This window comes from Lithobates pipiens, unplaced genomic scaffold (genome assembly GCF_037356315.1).
Source record: "Lithobates pipiens isolate NorthernLeopardFrog02 unplaced genomic scaffold, aLitPip1_a1.2 Scaffold_19, whole genome shotgun sequence".
Taxonomy (NCBI): domain Eukaryota; kingdom Metazoa; phylum Chordata; class Amphibia; order Anura; family Ranidae; genus Lithobates; species Lithobates pipiens.
In genome coordinates this window covers 578,783,617-578,803,995 of record NW_027507764.1, presented here as the reverse complement: position 1 = coordinate 578,803,995, position 20,379 = coordinate 578,783,617, and the positions used below count along the sequence as shown (strand labels likewise).

General features: G+C 46.0%; 2 protein-coding genes across 4 annotated transcripts in view; both read left to right on the top strand.

Annotated features, from left to right (window-relative positions):
• The window catches only part of LOC143997688 (transmembrane protein 276-like), a 247,962-nt gene extending 245,874 nt beyond the window's left edge, over positions 1 to 2,088 (top strand). Inside the window, exon 3 of the transcript XR_013277718.1 lies at positions 2,038 to 2,088. The gene's annotated coding sequence lies outside the window, so the exon portion shown is untranslated. The remainder of the gene's footprint in view (positions 1 to 2,037) is intronic.
• LOC143997685 (cytochrome P450 2C3-like) overlaps positions 1 to 20,379 on the top strand; it is a 145,587-nt gene that overhangs the window by 50,637 nt on the left and 74,571 nt on the right. Inside the window, exon 1 of one of the 3 annotated variants that reach the window (XM_077493440.1) lies at positions 14,422 to 14,494. The exons of the other annotated variants lie outside the window; for them this stretch is intronic. The gene's annotated coding sequence lies outside the window, so the exon portion shown is untranslated. Of the gene's footprint in view, positions 1 to 14,421; positions 14,495 to 20,379 lie in introns of those variants that run through there. 3 annotated transcript variants of the gene reach the window in all.

Genomic DNA, 20,379 nt, shown 5'->3' with positions numbered 1-20,379 from the left:
CACTCCGATCCCTCACCCCCTTCCTGCCCAGGCCAACTTTCGGCTTTCAGCACTGTCGCACTTTGAATGACAATTGCGCAGTCATGCAACACCGTACCCAAAGCATTTTTTCCAACGAATAGAGCTTTATTTTAGTGGTATTTGATCACCACTGGGATTTTTTTTTTTTTTTTTGGGCTAAACAAATAAAGACCAAAAATGTTGAAAAAAAAAAGTTTTTCTACAATAGTTTTCTCCTTCACTGAAGGGTGCTGATAAGGCAGCACTGATGGGCACTTGTGAGGGGGCACTGATGAGGTGGCACTAATATGCAGCACTGATAGGCAACACTGATGAAGAGGCACTGGTAGGCATTATTGCTGGGCACTGATTGGCACCTCTAATGGGCACTGAATGGCAACCCTGGTGGTCCTGGGTGGGCATACCTGGTGGTCCTGGGTGGGCATCCTCGGTGGGGCTGCGCTGATAATCAGCGCAGTCCCCCCTGTCAGGAGAGCAGCTGATCGGCTCTCCTCTACTCGTGTCTGTCAGTGTATGTGGAGGAAAAGCCGATACACAGCTCTTCCTGTTTATGATCAGCTGTGATTGGACACAACTGACCACATGATAAAGTGGCTCTTTACCGAGATTGGTGATAAGGTGTGACTGACACACCGCGCCAACAATGGCCGCACTGCGCGCCTCCGCTCATGTTAAAGTAAGAGTTTATGGGCGGTTACAGCATGTATAATGCCTTGGAAAAAATATTCATACCCCATTTTCCACATTTTGTCATGTTATAACCAAAAATTTTAATGTATTTTATTGGGATTTTATGTGATAGACCAACACAAAATGGCACATAATTGTGAAGTGGAAGGAAAATGATATGGTTTTCAAAAATGTTCACAAATAAATGTGTGGGGTACATTTGTATGGCGCCCCCCTGAATCAATACTTTGTAGAACCACCTTTCGCTGCAATTACAGCTGCAAGTCTTTTTGGGGGTGTCTCTACCAGCTTTGCACATCTAGAGAGGGACATTTCTGCCCATTCTGCTTTGTAAAATTGCTCAAGCTCTGTCAGATTGGACGGAGAGCGTTTGTGAACAGCAATTTTCAAGTCTTGCCACAGATTCTCAATTGAATTTAGGTCTGGACTTTGACTGGCCCATTCTAACACATGAATATGCTTTGATTCTAAACCATTCCATTATAGCTGTGGCTGTATGTTTAGGGTCGTTGTCCCGCTGGAAGGTGAACCTCCGCCCCAGTCTCAAGTCTTTTGCAGACTCTAATGCTGCGTACACACGAGCGGACTTTTCGACGGACTAGGTCTGGTCTTTCCAACGGACTTTCGGCGGAGTTCCAAAGGACTTTCCGAATGAAGGGGCTTGGCCACACACAATCGCACCAAATTCCGATGGATTCGAACGTGATGATGTACGACTGGACTAGAATAAAAAGTTCATAGCCAATAGCTGCCCTACTGTCGGTTTTTGTCTGCCGGACTAGCATACACACGAGCGGATTTCTCAAGGGGAACTGGGTCCGGCGGAGTTCCGGCGAAAAAAATTGAAACCTATTCTATTTCTAAAGTCCGTCAGATTTTTGGACAGCAAAGGTCCGATGGAGCCCACACACGATCGAATTGTCCGCCGGATTCGTTCCGTCGGATCTTTGCTGTCAAAAAGTCTGGTCGTGTGTATGCGGCATTACAGGTTTTCTTCTAAGATTGCCCTGTATTTGGCTCCATCCATCTTCCCATCAACTCTGACCAGCTTCCCTGTCCCTGCTGAAGAAAAACATCCCCACAACATGATGCTGCCACCAACATGTTTCACGGTGGGGATGGTGTGTTCAGGGTGTGCAGTGTTAGTTTTCCCCCACACATAACGTTTTGCTTTTACGCCAAAAGTTCAGTTTTGGTCTCAACTGACCAGAGCACCTTCTTCCACATGTTTGTTGTGTCCCCCACATGGCTTCTCACAAACTCTAAAAGGGACTTCTTATGGCTTTCTTTCAACACTGGCTTTCTTCTTGCCACTCTTCCATAAAGGTCAGATTTGTGGAGAGACGACTAATAGTTGTCCTGTGGACAGATTCTCCCACCTGAGCTGTGGATCTCTGCAGCTCCTCCAAAGTTACCATAGGCCTCTTGGCTGCCTCTCTGATGAATGTTCTCCTTGCCAGGCCTGTCGGTTTAGGTGGACGGCCATGTCTTGGTAGGTTTGCAGTTATGCCATTTTTGGATGACGGATTGAACGGTGCTCCGTGAGATGTTCAAAGTTTGGGATACTTCTCCACAACTTTATCTCTGGTGTGTTCCTTGGCCTTCATGACATGTTTGTTCACTAAGGTTCTCCAACAAACCTCCTGAGGGCTTCACAGAACAGCTGTATTTATACTGAGATTCAATTACACTCAGGTGGACTCTATTTACTAATTAGGTGACTTCTGAGGGCAATTGGTTCCACTAGATTTTATGAATGAATAATTTGTATAGCGCTCAAAGCGAACTGAATCGCATCAAGGCGCTGTGCGGAGCTTTGTTCATCTTCTGGAAGAGGAAGGTCTTGAGTTTTTTTCCTGAAGACCTGTAAGTTTTCTTCCAAGCGGATGTTGGTTGGTAAAGCATTCCATAGCCATGGTCCTTGGACAGTCCATTCCCCCTTAGATTTGTACCGAGATTTGGGAACGAGGAGGAAGTTTTGGTTAGAGGATCGAAGACTGCGTGTTGGGTGTGTAGTGTTTTAGTTTTAGTTAGGGGTATTAGAGTAAAGGGGGCTGAATACAAATGCAACCCACACTTTTTAGATATTCATTTGTAAAAAAATGTGAAAGTCACAATTAAATACATGTTTTTGGTTGTAACACGACAAAATGTGGAAATAGTAAAGAGGTATGAATACTTTTTCAAGGCACTGTATATATTTCAACAATTACATAGACATTCCTGAAGCATTGTGTAAGCCTCTACAAAGCTTGTTAGTGAATATCATCTGCAGCCTGTCAGCTATCTGCCTAATTTATCATCTACCAAGCACTGTGCTTTCTGGTTTTACAGAAGGGGGGGTGTTAGATGAAAGTGCTTGGAATTTAACTATTTAGTAGTTACACTAATGCCCCATAGACACGGTCGGACATTCCAACAACAAAATCCATCAGATTTTTTTGACGGATGTTGGCTCAAAATTGTCTTGCATACACACGGTCGCACAAAGTTGTCGCAATTTCCGATCGCTCTGAACGCGGTGACACAGAACACGTACGACGGGACTATAAACAGGCCAGTAGCTTTCGTCTTGTAATTTATTCTGAGCATGCGTGGCACTTTGTCCATCGGAATTGTCTACACACGATCAGACTTTAAACGATCGGATTTTGTTGTCGGAAAATTTTAGATCCAGATCTCGAACTTTGTGTGTTGGAAATTCCGACGGAAAAAAATCCAATGGAGCCCACACACAATCGGATTTTTCGACAACACGATCTGATCACACATTTTCCATATGAAAGTCTGACCGTGTGTACAGGGCATTATATGTACAAAATCTCACTTATACGTTTTTACAAGTAGGTACAAATTCAGCCATTTTAGCCCACTTCCACAATACCAGATGTCACAGGCATTGATCTCAATAGGCTGCCTTAACAACCAGGCCTTTTCTGGAACTTTTTGCTAGAACTGACCAGCCGGGCAAGGAAAGCATTCATCAGAGAAGCAGCCAAGAGGCCCCTGGTAACTCTGGAGGAGCTGCAGAGATCCACAGCTCAGGTGGGAGAATCTGTCCACAAATCTGGCCTTTATGGAAGAGTGACAAGAAGAAAGACATTGTTGAAAGAAAACCAGAAGATGTCCCGTTTGCAGTTTGTGAAAAGCCATGTGGGGGACACAGCAAACATGTGGAAGAAGGTGCTCTAGTCAGATGAGACCAAAATTTAACTTTTTGGCCTAAAAGCAAAATGCCATGTGTGGCAGAAAACACTGCACATCACCCTGAACACACCATCCCCACTGTGAAACATGGTGGTGTCAGCATCATGTTGTTGGGATGCTTTTCTTCACCAGAGAAGCTGGTCAGAGTGGATTTGAAGATGGACGGAGCCAAATATTATTATTATTATTATTATTATTATTATTATTAGAATACACAATTTATATAGCGCCAACAGTTTATGCAGCACTTTACAATTTATAGGGGGCACAACACAATTACAGTACAGTTCAATACAAAAAGTATAGGAGGGCCCGGCTCATAGAGCTTACATTCTAAAGGGAGGGGGTGGTACAAAAGGTAATAGCTGCAGAGAATGATTTGATGGGGGTGGCTCGGGACAAATACAGGGCAACCTGTTAGAGACTGGTGCGGAGGTTCACCTTCCAGCAGGACAACGACCCTACACATACAGCCAGAGCTACAATGGAATGGTTTAGATCAGCCTTTCTCAACCTTTTCAACACAGAGGAACCCTTGAAATAGTTCTCCGTTCTCGCTGAACTTCTGCTAAAAATTAGAAATCTACAACTCATGATACATTAGTGTGATGGCCAGTGGGAAGAATGGTCCTTACACTTGTGGTCATTGGGAAGAATTGCCTCCTTACAGATATAACTACCGTATATACTCGAGTATAAGCCGAGATTTTCAGCCTCTTTTTTGAGGCTGAAAGTGCCCCCTCGGCTTATACTCGAGTCGCCGCTGTCTGACTGCTCGATCAGCGTATCGAGTAGACAGACGGCGGACATTAATTTTCAAAAGCCGCGCCTCCTTCTCCGCCTCCGCCTGTGATAGGCGGAACACTGAATTTCCCAGCAGTCAGTGTTCCGCCTATCACGGACATCCGCTCATTCTCATACTACGGACGAGTATGAGAGGATGTCTGTGATAGGCGGAACACAGGCTGCTGGGAAATTGAGTGTTCCGCCTATCACAGGCAGAGGCGGAATTTTGAATTGTAGAATGGCCGCCGAGAAGAGCGGCGATCCATCGGCATGGGACGGAGGAGGCACGGCACGGCACGGGACGGAGGAGACACGGGACGGAGGAGACACGGGACGGAGGAGGCACGGCACGGGGGAGGCACGGCACGGGACGGAGGAGGCTCGGGACGACGGCGGCTCGGGACGGAGGCTTGGGACACAGGTAGGCTGGACACACACACAAGGCTGCACGGACACACACACACACACACACACACACACACACACACACACACACACACACACACACACACACACACACACACGGATGGATGGATGGATGGATACACACACACACACACACACAGGGATGGATGGATGGATGGATGGATGGATACACACACACACACACACACAGGGATGGATGGATGGATGGATGGATACACGCACACACACACACACACACACAGGGATGGATGGATGGATGGATACACACACACACACACACACACACACACACACACACACACACACACACACACACACACACACACACAGGGATGGATGGATGGATGGATACACACACAGGGATGGATGGATGGACACACACACAGGGATGGATGGACGGACACACACACAGGGATGGACGGACACACAGGGATGGACAGCCATGTCTCACCCTCGGCTTATACACGAGTCAATAAGTTTTCCAGTTTTTTGGGGGTAAATTGGGGGCCTCGGCTTATACTCGGGTCGGCCTATACTCGAGTATATACGGTAAAAAGATCAATGGTGTCAGCGGGAACTTATCTGAGAGGCAGAAATTGCTCAATGCTGAAGGAACCCCTAGCAGCAACCTTTGGGGGAACTCTAGGGTTCCACTTAACCCTGGTTGAGAATCACTAGTTTAGATCAAAACATATTCATGTGTTAGAATGGCCCAGTCACAGTCCAGACCTAAATCAAATTGAAAATCTGTGGCAAGACTTGAAAATTGCTGTTCAGACGCTCTCCATCCAATCTGACAGAGCTTGAGATATTTTGCAAAGAAGAATGGGCAAACATTTCACTCTCCAGATGTGCAAAGCTGGTCGAGACATCCCCAAAAAAGACTTCCAGCTCTAATTGCAGTTAAAGGGGATTCTACAAAGTATTGACTCCGCACCTGAACCACCGAACGAAAACGCACCAGAACAGACATTGAAATCGCACTGCGAACCGTCCCCGAACATAGGTATTGGTTTTATTATTGGAGCATTTGCACGAGTATTTTTGAAAATTCTTAGTACCGGCAGCGATACCAGTATCATTGCAGCGCAAATAGATTTAGTTAAAAAAAGCTAAATGTGGCCTTAATGCATTGTCTTCATGACATGAGTCTTGAAATAATCACTAAAAAAATGCAGTTCCCTGCACAAAATGCATGCTGCAAAAGCACCAATGCGATTTTTCTCTGCAGCTGCATTTTAGAAAAGGTGCAGGGACTTTCTCACAGCACAAAATGCAGGCACAGCAGCCCATTAAAAAAATTTGGTGTCACGCCCGTACACCAGGGGCGTGCAAAGCCGCATAGATGCGAACCGGGTCTAAAGAGAAGCCAGTGTTTCCCAGTTAAGAGCCCATGCACAACTCCCAGACAGCCAAACCACAGCGGTTAATCCTGTCTGGCAGTTGCAGTACGGGGAGGGTGTGTTTTTTTTTTTTTTTTTAGAAACTTTGCACAAAAGTGACGCTTCATTTGTGTCACAGTACAACCGTGTGCCACTCGGCGCTGCTGTACAATAACATGCGATCCCGTCCTGTACACTGCAATACAATGCAACATGTCAGCATTTTATCGCAGATCGCTGCGTTTCAGTGTGACTAGGAAACACAGAGAACAATTATTTTCCGTGTGTCCTGGCGATGACCAGCGTATTACCGCGCAGGATAACGCCAGTCGCGGCACTTACTGTGAATTGTACCCCTCTGCAATAAAAAGATGACGCTTTTTTTTTTTTTAAATCTCCCTCACAGAATGTCATTAGGCCTCATCTCTTTCTGCTAAAAAATTTCATAGCGGACGGGCCGGTTCACACCGCGAACACTCTCACCTTCCTGTGTGATTTTAACTAATTAAGGACCGAGCCTCTTTCTGAAATTTGGGGGGGTTATTTACGAAAGGCAAATCCACTTTGCACTACAAGTGCGAACTACAGGTGCAAAGTGCATTTGGATTTGCACTTAAAGTGCACTTGGAAGTGCAGTCGCTGTAAATCAGAGGGAAAGCTCTGCTGATTTTATTATCCAATCATGTGCAAGTTAAAATGCTGTTTTTTTATTTTCCTTGCATGTCCCCCTCGGATCTATAGCGACTGCACTTCCAAGTGTACTTTCAGTGCAATTTCAAGTGCACTTTGCATTTCAAGTACACTTGGTGTTTACAAGTTAAAAAAAGAGAAAATTTGTATCAACTACTTACCGTAATTTTCCTTTCCTGGTGGACTCCATGGCACCCTACGTATGGGTTAATCCCGCCTCTCATACCTCATAGGACCCCACTCCCATAAATCTTTGCTTCTAGACAGAGACTGTGTTCCATAACTTAGCCTACTCCAGCAAACGGGAGGGAACTCCTGCTGCCATGGAGTCCATCAGGAAAGGAAAATTTACGGTAAGTATTTGATACAAATTTTCCATTTTCCTGACAGACTCCATGGCAGCCTACGTATGGGAAATAACTAGCCATACACACCCGGGTGGGCAATTGCTGGATGGCGAAAAAAGGTTTAATTGGCACCATCAACAGATAAGACATTCAAACCAAAATTAACCGAAGACAAGGATGCTGGTTCTACACAATAGTGCATCATAAATGTATTAATTGACGACCATGAAGCCACCTTACAAATCACTTCTGGAGAAACGACGTGCAGCCGCCCAAGATGTAGAAACGCTCCTAGTAGAATGAGCCGTCACCGCTTCTGGAGGAGCCAAACTCCTAGCCTTATAAGCCCCTTGAATGGCCTGAACGATCCAAGCTGCAATAGTTCTGGAAGAGGCACGTAAACCCTTATTCTTTCTGTAGAAAAGGATGAACAGATGATCAGATTTCCGGAAAGGAGCTGTGGCTTTCAAGTATTGCTTTAAAACGTCCCCAACGTCCAAAGGATAAATACTGGAATCTTCAGAGGACTGAAAGATTGGAAGAAAGATTTCTTGATTTTCATGAAAAACGGTTGACACCTTCGGATTTGACCCTAACATAGGAATCAAAACTGCTCGGTTGGGGAAAGAAAGTGAGAAACTGCTCCTTACAGCCTAGAGAACTGATCTCAGAAACCCTCTTAGCTGATGTTATGGCTACTAAAAAGGCAGTTTTACAAGAAAGTTCTTTAATAGATACTTGATCCCCATTATGTAAATCTTTCTCTGAAAAGTAATCCAGGACAAAGGGGAGATCCCACTTAGAAAACCTCGGTTTCCTCTGAGGTCTGAGCCTCACTGCTCCTTTGAAGAACTGTTTCGTGAGAGGATGCTTGGCCCAGGAAACACCTGAAAAGGCAGATATTGCGGAAACCTGGACCCGCAAGGAACTCACTGATAAGGACAAGTCCAGGCCTGTCTGAAGAAAGCCTATAACATCCCTTATCTTCGGATCTTTACATGAACTGTTGGTTTTGGACACATAGTCTGCAAATTTTGACCAAATTCTCTGATAAACCTTGTTGGTACCTGGTCTTCTAGCATCCAGTAAAGTAGCAATTGCCGTATCAGGACAACCTAATGCTTGCAGTCTTTCCCTCTCAAAAACCAGGACATCAGATGGAGCTGGGATGGGCATGGATGAAGAGTCGTTCCCTGTAACAAGAGATCCGGTCTGGAGGGCAGAGGAACTGGATCCTGGAAACTGAGCTGCAACAAAAGTGGGAACCACGGCCTGTTGGGCCAATATGGAAGAACCGCTATTAGACTTCCTCCCACCTGAGCTTCACCAGAAATCGGAGAATGATCGGAGTCGGGGGAAAGGCATAAGCTTTGTGGAATCTCCACTGCTCCGTCAGGGCATCCACTCCAAAGGCCTGAGGGCAACGACACCTCCTGTAATATTTCTCCAGTTTCAAATTGCATGGGGAGGCAAACAGGTCTACTTCCGGTAGGATCCCCAGAGACAGAATCCAATCGAATACCTCGGTGTGGAGAGACCATTCGTTGTTGTCCAGGGAGAATCTTGAAAGAAAGTCTGCCTGGACATTTTGAACTCCTGGGAGATAAACCGCCATCAGATCCATCAGATTCGACTGGGCCCAGGACATAATCGGGCTTACTTCCCTCAGTAAGGAGAGGCTGCGAGTACCCCCCTGTCTTTTGACGTAAGACACAGCTGTCATATTGTCCATTCGAAGGAGAACCAAAGCTCCTGACGTCAGGTGAAGAAAGGCTTGCAGTGCTTGAAAGGCGGCTCGTAGTTCCAGCACGTTCGACACCATGCTTTGGACAGGGGAATCCCAACTGCCTTGGGCTACTTCCGAGAGACAGAGAGCACCCCAACCTCTGCTGCTGGCATCCGTTGTAACTGTGACCCAGGAGACAGGTGCTATGGAATGACAATGAAGATTTTTCCGCTGTAGCCACCAAGGGATGCTCTCCCGCATGGAAGGGATTATCCGGACGAGATGATCTCGGGCCCCTGGATCCCACTGTTGGAGGAACCCTTTCTGAAAGGGATGCATCTTCCATTGTGCCCACTTCACCATAGGGGCTGTGGCTACCATAGGGCCGATTATCTTTTGACATTGAGAGACTCTGAGGAGAGACGAGGAAATTGCAAGACGAATCCTGTTTCGGATCACTGGAATTTTCTCGAGGGGTAAGGAGATGGTGCTCATTACTGTGTTGAACTGGGCTCCGAGGAAGATTAGAGACTGCGTTGGCTCTAGATGGCTCTTCTCCTTGTTCAGGAGCCAGCCAAACTCCGTTAGGATAGAAATAACCTGTTCCCGATGAGACAATAGTTGCTCTTTGTCTTGAGAAAGTAGGAGCAGATCGTCCAGGTAGTGATGCAACCGTATGCGTCTGATTCCGATTAAAGCCACGACCGCCAGTAAAGCCGCGTACACACGGGCGGACTGTCTGTCCAACTTAGTCCGCTGAAACACATTTCAGCGGACAGTCCGCTCGTGTGTGGGCTTCAGCGGACTTTTTCAGCGGACTAAGTATTTCGGAATTTCCGTAATATTGTCCGTCCAACTTTGGTTTCAGCGGACAGTCCGCTCGTGAGTAGGCAAGTTGGACGGACTAAGTATGGCGCATGCTCAGAAAGGATTTACACGGCCGAAGGTTGCATTGCAGTGTATTGGACGTCGTATTTCTAGTCCCGTCGTACGTGCTGTACACGTCATCGCGCAAGCTTTCAACGGACTGTCTGTTCATCGTGTGTGGTCAAGTCCGTTCATTCAAAAGTAGGACGGACTGTCCGTCGGATTGTCTGACGGACTTAGTTGGCCAGACAGTCCGCCCGTGTGTACGCGGCTTAAGAGTTTTGAAAATACTCGAGGCGACGTAGAAAGCCCGAACGGGAGACATGTAAACTGAAGATGTCCCTGATCTACAGCAAACCTAAGATACTTCTGGTAATCTTTTGCAATCGGTACGTGGAAATAGGCATCCTTGAGGTCTGAGACAAGCCAGTCGCCTGGTTGAATAGCCTGGCGTATTGTTAGTAGAGATTCCATTTTGAATTTTTCCTTTTTTTGAAGGAGTTCAGATGTGTCTGATCGATGACCGGTCTCCAGGAGCCATTCTTTTTGAGGACCATGAAAAGAGGGGAGTAAACTCCTTGAAAACTTTCCTCGGCTGGAACCGGAATGGCGGCTCCTTCAGTGATTGTGTATGATACAAGAATCTGTCTTTTTTTTTCTTCTGAATGGGGAAGATTCGTTGGCATAAACTGGTGACTGGGTGGATTGTTGAAGACCCAAGAATGTCCTGAAGAGACCCATGAGACGGCGATCCTGGGGCAGAAACCCCAATTTCCCCCGGTAGCACGGGTAATAGCTGAGTCAAGTTTGTTCCCAAAGAGGGAAGATCCCTCGAAAGGAATTTTACACCATGCCTGCTTAGAGGCAGGATCCGGAACCCATGGGCGCAACCACAGGGCACGTTTGGCTGTGACTGAAAAGAGCATTACGCGAGCTACCAGGCGAATCATGTCCAGGGATGCCTCACCCAGGAAAGCCGAGGCAATTTTTAGCTCATGCACTGGCGAGCTTTTGACCAGCTCCTCAGAAATGCTTCCTAAGGTTGTACCTATATCATCCGTCCAGGATTCCATGGCCTTAGATAACGCTGCGAGGGCTAGGGCTGGTTTACAAGCCATGCCTGCAGACCATCTTTGAAGGAAACAGAATCTTCCAGAGGGAGAGTAACATGCCTCACCAACCTCATTAAAGCCGCATCGATAAGAGGGGCCGACTCAAGATGTTTAACCTCATCGCTCTTAAAAGGATACATTTTTGCTACCTTAGAGATCAAGGAATTTTTACTCTCAACTTTGCTCCACTCATCAGAGATGATTTCACCAAGTTCTTCCAGAAAAGGGAAGTTTGGACGGCCTTTCTTGAGATGCTTGAAGTATTTCCTCTGCTTAGACGGAGCCTCCACCGGTTCATCCCATTTTAATGCATCTTTGACTGCTCTGACTAAGAACGGAACCTGAGAATTCAAAACCTGCGACAGGTTCATCCGTCTCCATCTCGCTATCAGAGGATCCACTAATAGAAAGACTGTGATGAGAGGGACCTGGAGCCTCAGGATCAAGCACATCAGTAACTAGGGCTGGAAGAGAAGGAGGATTGAAAGTATGGCTGGAATCTGACTTGTTCATGGATTCTTGGATCACCTTCCTGACCAGAGCCTCAACATGCTGGTCCTCAGATCCTCTTTCCTTCATAGCCCTAGAGTAACACAACTCGCAGAGAGATTTACCCTCTGGAACCTGAGTTTTACATCCCCAGCAAGCCTTTTCCACAGAGCAGCTGGAATGGCGGTAAGAATGGTGTCCAGAACCAGACTTTGAGCCTTCCTTCCGATGTCTGGAGGACGATCCGGTATGTCTAGTGCTTGAAGATGAAGGATGGCGCTGTGACCTAGATTTGTCACTATCACCGTGTGTCAAAACTTGAGATTCAGACCTAGAGGGGCTGAGGAAAGGAAAAATTTGTTAACTTGCTCCAGAAACCCAAACACAAACAGGCAGAGGGAAAAAAATTCCATCATACCTGTGGCATAAGGGTTGGCCACTAGGGGGCGGTGACGCATCCATCGCAGCAAAGATTCAAACAGCTAAAACAAACGCAATACGAATAAGCATGTAAAATGTAGGGACATAGAGAGAGCAATGATATGCACAGTACCACACAGATACTTCCCCCCACCTTGAGCAGAAAAGCCACGAGCACGGGAAGTAGCTGCCTTGCTTGTAAACCTTCCAAAGCATAGCTGTCTCTGACAGCTATTTAAATCTGCCGCCACGATGAGGTCATTACGTTAGCAGCACACCTGCGCTGTAACTAACGCCACTCCTACGGCGTCCGCGCATGCGTGACCACCGCCATCTTGTCCCAACTGCGCACACGCTAACCAAGCCTCGATCTCAGTTGAAGGCTCGCAGCTGCGCAGAGGGAGCAAAGAGCGGCGGACTGGAACGCAAAGCGTTCCAGCCGCCATGGCTACACCGGAGCAGGTAAGGACAAGCAAACACACAAAAACAGACTGCCATGAAAACATTATACATCACCACACTGAAGCCAGCACAATCCATCCTGGGAACGGGAGGGTCGATACACTCTCTGCACGATCGGCACATCAATAAAGGGGCCTTCCGCTAATAGCTAGGACGAATGGCCATGATGCAATCTATCAACCAATGGATGACTTTAAAGATCTTCACAGCATCGCTCTTCAGTGCCTGTGTCCTCCCTGCTAATAGCTGGGAAATATGGACTCCAAGAATAACCGCCATCGCCATCAACGTGCAAACCACCAGGACTGGATTAAAGCTTCCAAAAGGTAAGAATACACCTTGGTCCTAGGAGGAGGACAAAAAAGGAACAGTCTGTCTAGAAGCAAAGATTTATGGGAGTGGGGTCCTATGAGGTATGAGAGGCGGGATTAACCCATACGTAGGCTGCCATGGAGTCTGTCAGGAAACATTTTTTTTTGTGTTTAGAAAATCACTTAGAACCTCCAAACATTATACATTTTTTTTTTTTTTTTTTAAACCCTAGAGAATAAAGTCGTTGCAATACTTTCTGTAACACCGTATTTGCGCAGCCGTCTTAAAAGCGCACTTTTTTCTTTGGAAAAAGGACACTTTTTTTTTTTTTATTAAAGCGGTTCTTCACTCTAAAGGGGAAGTTCCGCTAATCTGATCCCTCCCCCCCTCCGGTGCCACAATCGGCACCTTTCAGGGGGGAGGGGGGTGCAGTTACCTGGATAATCCAGGTATCTGCACCCACTTCCGGGCAGACCCCCGCAGACGCCCCGCCCCCCGTTGTGTTCTGAGAAACACACAGTTCCCAGAGACACAGCGGGGGACCATAAGAGACACGCAGCGCGACTCGCGCATGCGCAGTAGGGAACCGGGCAGTGAAGCTGTAATGCTTCACTTCCCAATTCCCTGACAGAGGATGGCGGCGGGGGCAGCAGCGAGACGAGCGATCGCTCGTCATCTGCCGCCGACATCGCTGGACCCTGGGACAGGTAAGTGTGATTTTATTAAAAGTCAGCAGCTGCAATATTATTAGCTGCTGGCTTTTAATATTTTTATTTTAGGTGCAGAACCGCTTTAAATAAGACGGCAGTAAAGTTAGCCCAATTTTTTTTTATATTGTGAAAGATAATGTTACGCCGAGTAAATTGATACCCAACATGTCACGCTTCAAAGTTGCGCCCGCTCGTGGAATGGCGACAAACTTTTACCCTTAAAAAAAACTCCATAGGAGACGCTTAAAAATTTCTACAGGTTGCATGTTTTGAGTTCCAGAGGAGGTCTAGGGCTAGAATTATTGCTCTCGCTCTACGGATCGCGGGGATACTTCATGTGTGTGGTTTGAACACCAATTTTATATGCGGGCGCTACTCACGTATGCGTTCGCTGCTGTGCGCGAGCTCGGCGGGACGGAGCGCGTTTTTAAAATCATTCTTTTTTTATTCTTATTTATTTTACCTTTTTATTTTTACACTGTTCTTTTGTATAAGAAAAAAGTGTGACTTTTATTTCTATTACAGTACAAGGAATGGAAACATCCATTGTAATAGAAAAAAAAACATGACAGGGCCTCTTAAATATGAGATGTGGGGTGAAAAAGACCTCAGATCTCATATTTACACTACAATGCAAAAAAAAAAAAAAAAAAAAAATAATTCATGTCATTTAAAAAAAAATAAAACTAAAATGGCCCTTTAAGAACTATGGGCTGAAGTGAAGTTTTGCCGTTGCTTCCGACCCTGCGATGATATGGAGATGGGTGGGGGCCATCTTCCCCTCACTCGTCTCCATACCCAGCAAGGAGAAGGATCCGATCGGTCCCTGCCACTGCCGACGGCTCCGGTAAGCAGCAAGGGGCATCGGAGGGTGGGGGGCTCTCCCGCCGCAGATAAAAGTGATCTCTCTGCGAATCTGCCGCGAAGACCCCTTTTATTCGGAAAGCGGACCGCCAGCCGAAGAAGATACCGGGGTTATGGTAGCTGCTACCATAACACTGATATTCCCCTTCAAAGTAGTGACGTAAAACAAAGCGGGCGGTCCGGAAAGGGGTTAATGTGCCTTTTTATTATTACCTTTTTGTATCACATGACCTTCCCTTCTAGATTCTAAGCTCTAACAGTCAGGGTCCTCTGACCCCTCCTGTATTGATTTGCATTGTAAGTGTACTGTCTGCCCTCATGTTGTAAATCGCTGCGCAAACTGTTGGCGCTTAATAAATCCTGTATTATAATAATAATGTACAGCCCATTGATTTGATTAGGCTGAAATCACATCACACCATCAGTAGAATGTGGACTACTTCTAAAAACGCACAGCAACCCGGATCGCGTCGTGCTTCGGTACAATGCAATCCAGTGAAGCTATCGGCACTGTGTTTGCTATCTGCGTGTGCGATGTTGTTCCAGTATGGTGTGTTTTATTTTTTTTTTACCTCCTTTTCTCCAAGGTTTACGTTTTTTATTTTTTATTTTTTTGTGCTAATGCTTTCCTGCGTGTTTTTGATGTGTTTTACTGCATTACAGTACAGTTGAATGCAGAAAAAACGCAGACTGTTCTAATTTTTTTATTTTTTTTTCTGAACTGGAAAGTTTCTGCATACGAGTTTTGATGCTTTCTGACACAGTATTAATGACTTCCAGTGCATTTTCCCCCTTGTTTTTTTGCCAAGGTTTCCTGTTATTTTGCAGGGTGCTTTTAATGCATTTTGCCGCCTTTCAGTATTCAGTGCAATTCAGTGCAGAAAAAATGCAGCATAATCTAATTTCTTTCTTTGACTGCACTGGAATGTTACTGCATCCATCCTTCTTTTTTTTTTTTTTTTGGTGTGGTCCAGTGTATTTTATTTTCTAAAGTTTTCTAGGTTTTTTTTTTTTTTTTTTTTTTTTACTGCAATGCGTTTTGTTGCATTTGATGCATTCTAGTGCATTTTTTTCCCCCAATGTTTCCAGAGTACCCCCCCACCCCGTAAGGCCTCGCAGTGCATTCTTGATGCATTTTGCTGCATTCCAGTGCAGTTCAATACAGATCTTATTTTTATTTTATTTTTTTACTGCACTAGAAAGTTTCTGCATCCACGTTTTGATGCATTCCAGTGCGTTTTTTTCCCTTTGTTTTTTTTTTTTTTTTTGCCAAGGTTTCCTTTCATTTATTTTTAGAACTGAAATGCGTTTTTGATGCAGATAAAATGTAGAATGCTCTATATTTTTTTTTTTTTTTTTTTTTACTGCACTGGAAAGTTTCAGCATATGCATTTCAATGTGTTTCTGTGCATTTCCCCCCCCCCCCTTTTTTTTTGCCCAGGATTCTTCTTTGTTTTTTTTGTTTGTTTGTTTGTTTGTTTTGTTTTTTTGCTGTAATGTGTTGTGGTGCTTTTTTGATGCATTTTGCCGCCTTCCAGTAATATACAGGGCAGGAAAAAATGCAGCGAAATCTAATTTCTTTGCACTGGAATGTTACTCCATCTGTGTTTTGATGCTCAAAGGAAGGGAATTTCGTTTATAACGGTGCCACATATAAACAGGTACAGAATATAAGGAATGTCCAATCGCCACTCGAGCAGTCCTTCTCTGAACCTCCCTCTGAAATCAGGGGAACCTGGGAAGCTCCCTGGGCTTTCCTTCTCCAGGTAGGATACAGGCCTGTGAGGACCTGGTGATCCACATCTTGTAGGTGGTGTCCTGTGCCTGTAACATGGTGACAGCTAGCTTTGTCGGGCCCAGAGATGGGGCAGGGGCACAACAGGGTTGTTTTAGTGGAGTTGTTGCCTTCTCTGCATTTAATTATCCTCAGAACCTGTGTAATTCAAAGATGTTTGGGTTTAAAGGGATGAGTTGGCAAACCTAGGGGTAATGGAACTCTCTCCCCGATCTCCCCCGGGTATATCTGCTGGCAGACGCTCAGCTTCCTAAGCATTTCTCCAAGTCCGCTCCTCTTCTGACTGGCTCTCTGAGGACCACTCAGCCTCCTCTTCTAGACTCTCAGCTTCCTGAGCATTTCCCCAAGTCCGCTCCTCTTCTGACTCGCTCTCTGGGGACCACTCAGCCTCCTCTTCTAGAGGCCCAAACTCAGCCTCCAATCAGGGAGACCCCCAATCTATTTCACCACCACAGCCACTCCCCTCTGGCTCACCTGAAGAGGCATGGTCCTCAACAGCTGGTTCCTTCCAGGTGGGGCTTGACAATGGTGGACTTCAGCAGCTGGTTTCTCCACTGGGATATCTCAAGCTGCTGCCTAACTGACTGCAGTCCTGCACAGTACTCACCCCTGAATTTCCACCGGCCGGCTGGGATTCCGCTTTTCCATTCCAGACATTATTCGCTGTCGCATCAGCATTGTTAAAGGTTGTTCACAGTGGCCACGCTTCAGCCAGGCTTCGACCGCTGCTGTAGGTTTCCTGCATCCAGGGCATAACAGGCACAGCTTCTCCGTACCATTGATTATGGCGAGAGCGAATCCCCCTCAGTGCTCTAGCTGCACCCTGGTAGCCACCACACGGTATCTCCTATCCAGTACCTGCATGTCAGGAAGACTTACGAACAGGCTGGAGGTAACCCCCCATTATGCACTCCTCCATGGTTTTCCTGTGCTGAACAAGCTGGGCTCTCCTTGCATAGTGGCTCCAGCTTCAAGCTTCCAGACCATTTGGTGCCAACAGTTCTGATAAGCAGGCCCACTCCCATGCACTCTGTAACACCTTGATCTCTGGACTGGACTTTGCAGGCACTGATACCTTGCATATAGTCACTTTGCATGCACTGATACTTGCAGGACTTGTTGAAACATGCCCCTCGACCCCCAGCCAGGGCTGAATAGCTGAGCGTAGGCAGCAATAAAAGTCTGCAGCGGTTGCTATGGACAACAGTACATGTCTTACTGATTTCAGCAGGATCTTGAACGTCTCTTATTTCAGCTGTGGTTGAATAGCAGACTGACCTAATCCTGTACGATCCCACCGGCTCACCTCGGTTGCTACGGGTAACAGCGGACACATCCATGCACATTTTACTGGTTTCAGCAGGATGTTCCAGCACACAGTCACTTTCATCAGTCATGACCAGACAGCTGGACGTTTTGTAATCCATGAGCACGATCACTTGCCGTGGTTGCCATGGGTGATAGCACACGGCACAGTTCTCACTGATTAGGGCAGGCTCTGGTGTCGCCATCCCAGGCTCAGTTGGGGCAACTGGGTATGCAGTATAGCTGGTTGGCAGTGACCTCTCCATGGTTGCTATTGACAATGGCACCTGAACACTATCTTGACCCTCACAGTTCAGCAATATGCAATCCCGGCTTCCGCCATTATCTCCCCTGAGGATTTTAAAACGGCAAAGAATAGTCTCTAGCTCGATGATCTCCAGTTTCTAGGGGCAATAGTCGTGCAGGGTACCACGTGAAAATCCCAGACGAGCCTCCTAATGTAACACTATAAGATGTAGTTGCTGAAGTCGGGCTCCCCACTGATACACAGCCAACCATAGCATTTCCTTCTTATGTCAGACACATACAGTGTCTTGCAAAAGTATTCGGCCCCCTTGAACTTTTCAACCTTTTGCCACATTTCAGGCTTCAAACATAAAGATATAAAATTTAAATTTTTTGTGAAGAATCACCAACAAGTGGGACACAATTGTGAAGTGGAACGAAATCTATTGGATATTTTAAACTTTTTTAGCAAATAAAAAACTGAAAAGTGGTGCGTGCAACATTATTCGTCCCCTTTACTTTCAGTGCAGAAAACTCACTCCAGAAGTTCAGCGAGGATCTCTGAATGATCCAATGTTGTCCTAAATGACTGATGGTGATAAATAGAATCCACTTGTGTGTAATCAAGTCTCTGTATAAATGCACCTGCTCTGTGATAGTCTCAGGGTTCTGTTGAAAGCGCAGAGAGCATCATGAAGACCAAGGAACACACCAGGCAGGTCCGTAATACTGTTGTGGAGAAGTTTAAAGCCGGATTTGGATACAAAAAGATTTCCCAAGCTTTAAATATCCCAAGGAGCACTGTGCAAGCGATCATTTTGAAATGGAAGGAGTATCATCAGACCACTGCAAATCTACCAAGACCTGGCCGTCCCTCTAAACTTTCAGCTCAGACAAAGAGAAGACTGATCAGAGATGCAGCCAAGAGGCCCATGATCACTCTGGATGAACTGCAGAGAACTACAGCTGAGGTGGGAGAGTCTGTCCATAGGACAACAATCAGTCGTATACTGCACAAATCTAGCCTTTATGGAAGAGTGGCAAGAAGAGAGCCATTTCTTTAAGATATCCATAAAAAGTATTGTCTAAAGTTTGCCACAAGCCACCTGGGAGACACACCAAACATGTGGAAGAAGGTGCTCTGGTCAGATGACTTTTTGCCCACAATGCAAAACGATATGTTTGGCGTAAAAGCAACACAGCTCATCACCCTCAACACACCATCCCCACTGTCAAACATGGTGGTGGCAGCATCATAGTTTGGGCCTGCTTTTCTTCAGCAGGGACAGGGAAGATGGTTAAAATTGAGGGGAAGATGGATGCAGCCAAATACAGGACCATTCTAGATGAAAACCTGTTGGAGTCTGCAAAAGACCTGAAACTGGGACGGAGATTTATCTTCCAACAAGACAATGATCCCAAACATACAGCAAAATCTACAAAGGAATGGTTCACAAATAAACGTATCCAGGTGTTAGAATGGCCAAGTCAAAGTCCAGACCTGAATCCAATCGAGAATCTGTGGAAAGAGCTGAAAACTGCTGTTCACGAACGCTCTCCATCCAACCTCACTGAGCTCGAGCTGTTTTGCAAGGAAGAATGGGCAAGAATTTCAGTCTCTCGATGTGCAAAACTGATAGAGACATACCCCAAGCGACTTGCAGCTGTAATCGCAGCAAAAGGTGGCTCTACAAAGTATTAACGCAAGGGGGCCGAATAGTTTTGCACGCCCCACTTTTCATTTTTTTATTAGTTAAAAAAGTTTCAAAAATCCAATAGATTTCGTTCCACTTCACAATTGTGTCCCACTTGTTGGTGATTCTTCACAAAAAATATAAATTGTATATCTTTATGTTTAAAGCCTGAAATGTGGCAAAAGGTTGAAAAGTTCAAGGGGGCCGAATACTTTCGCAAGGCACTGTAAATCTGTATTTTTGGCTTGTTTAGTTTTTTTGTTTTATTAGGTGATAACTTGCATGGGGTAGGGGATTATGGGATGCCCAAATTGAAAAATGTCTAAAACAGAAACGGGGACAACTTCCTCCCTATATACAGATACCTCTTCTTCCTTCCTCCTGCACAAACTTGGTTCCCTTTGGTCAGCACCTGCTGGCTCAATGCTAGAGGAACTAACAGTATACTGTTCTCTTCACAGTCCTCCTGACTAACATATGCAGTGAGACTCCTCAGGGCAAGGTTAGATGAGGACTTGGCACAACACTGTCTTCAAGAGAGACCTTCTACAGCTGACAGTCTCTCCCCTTGTCCGTCCCTCCACTGTGCTGATCTACTTGTACTCTCTCTCCTTTGCTCTCTCTGCTGCCTCTCCAGTTAAGATCCCTCCAACTGCCTCCCATGGTGGGATCCTTCCAGGACAGCCACCTGAGCTCTAGTCAGAGGTAACCCCACCTGGTTAGGGGCCCTTCAAGAGCCACCAACAGCCTTTTCAGTGTAGTGTAGTGAGACTGTGTTTAGTAATCTTGACATTATTGTATATCTAGAGTAGAGACAGTTCAGATAGC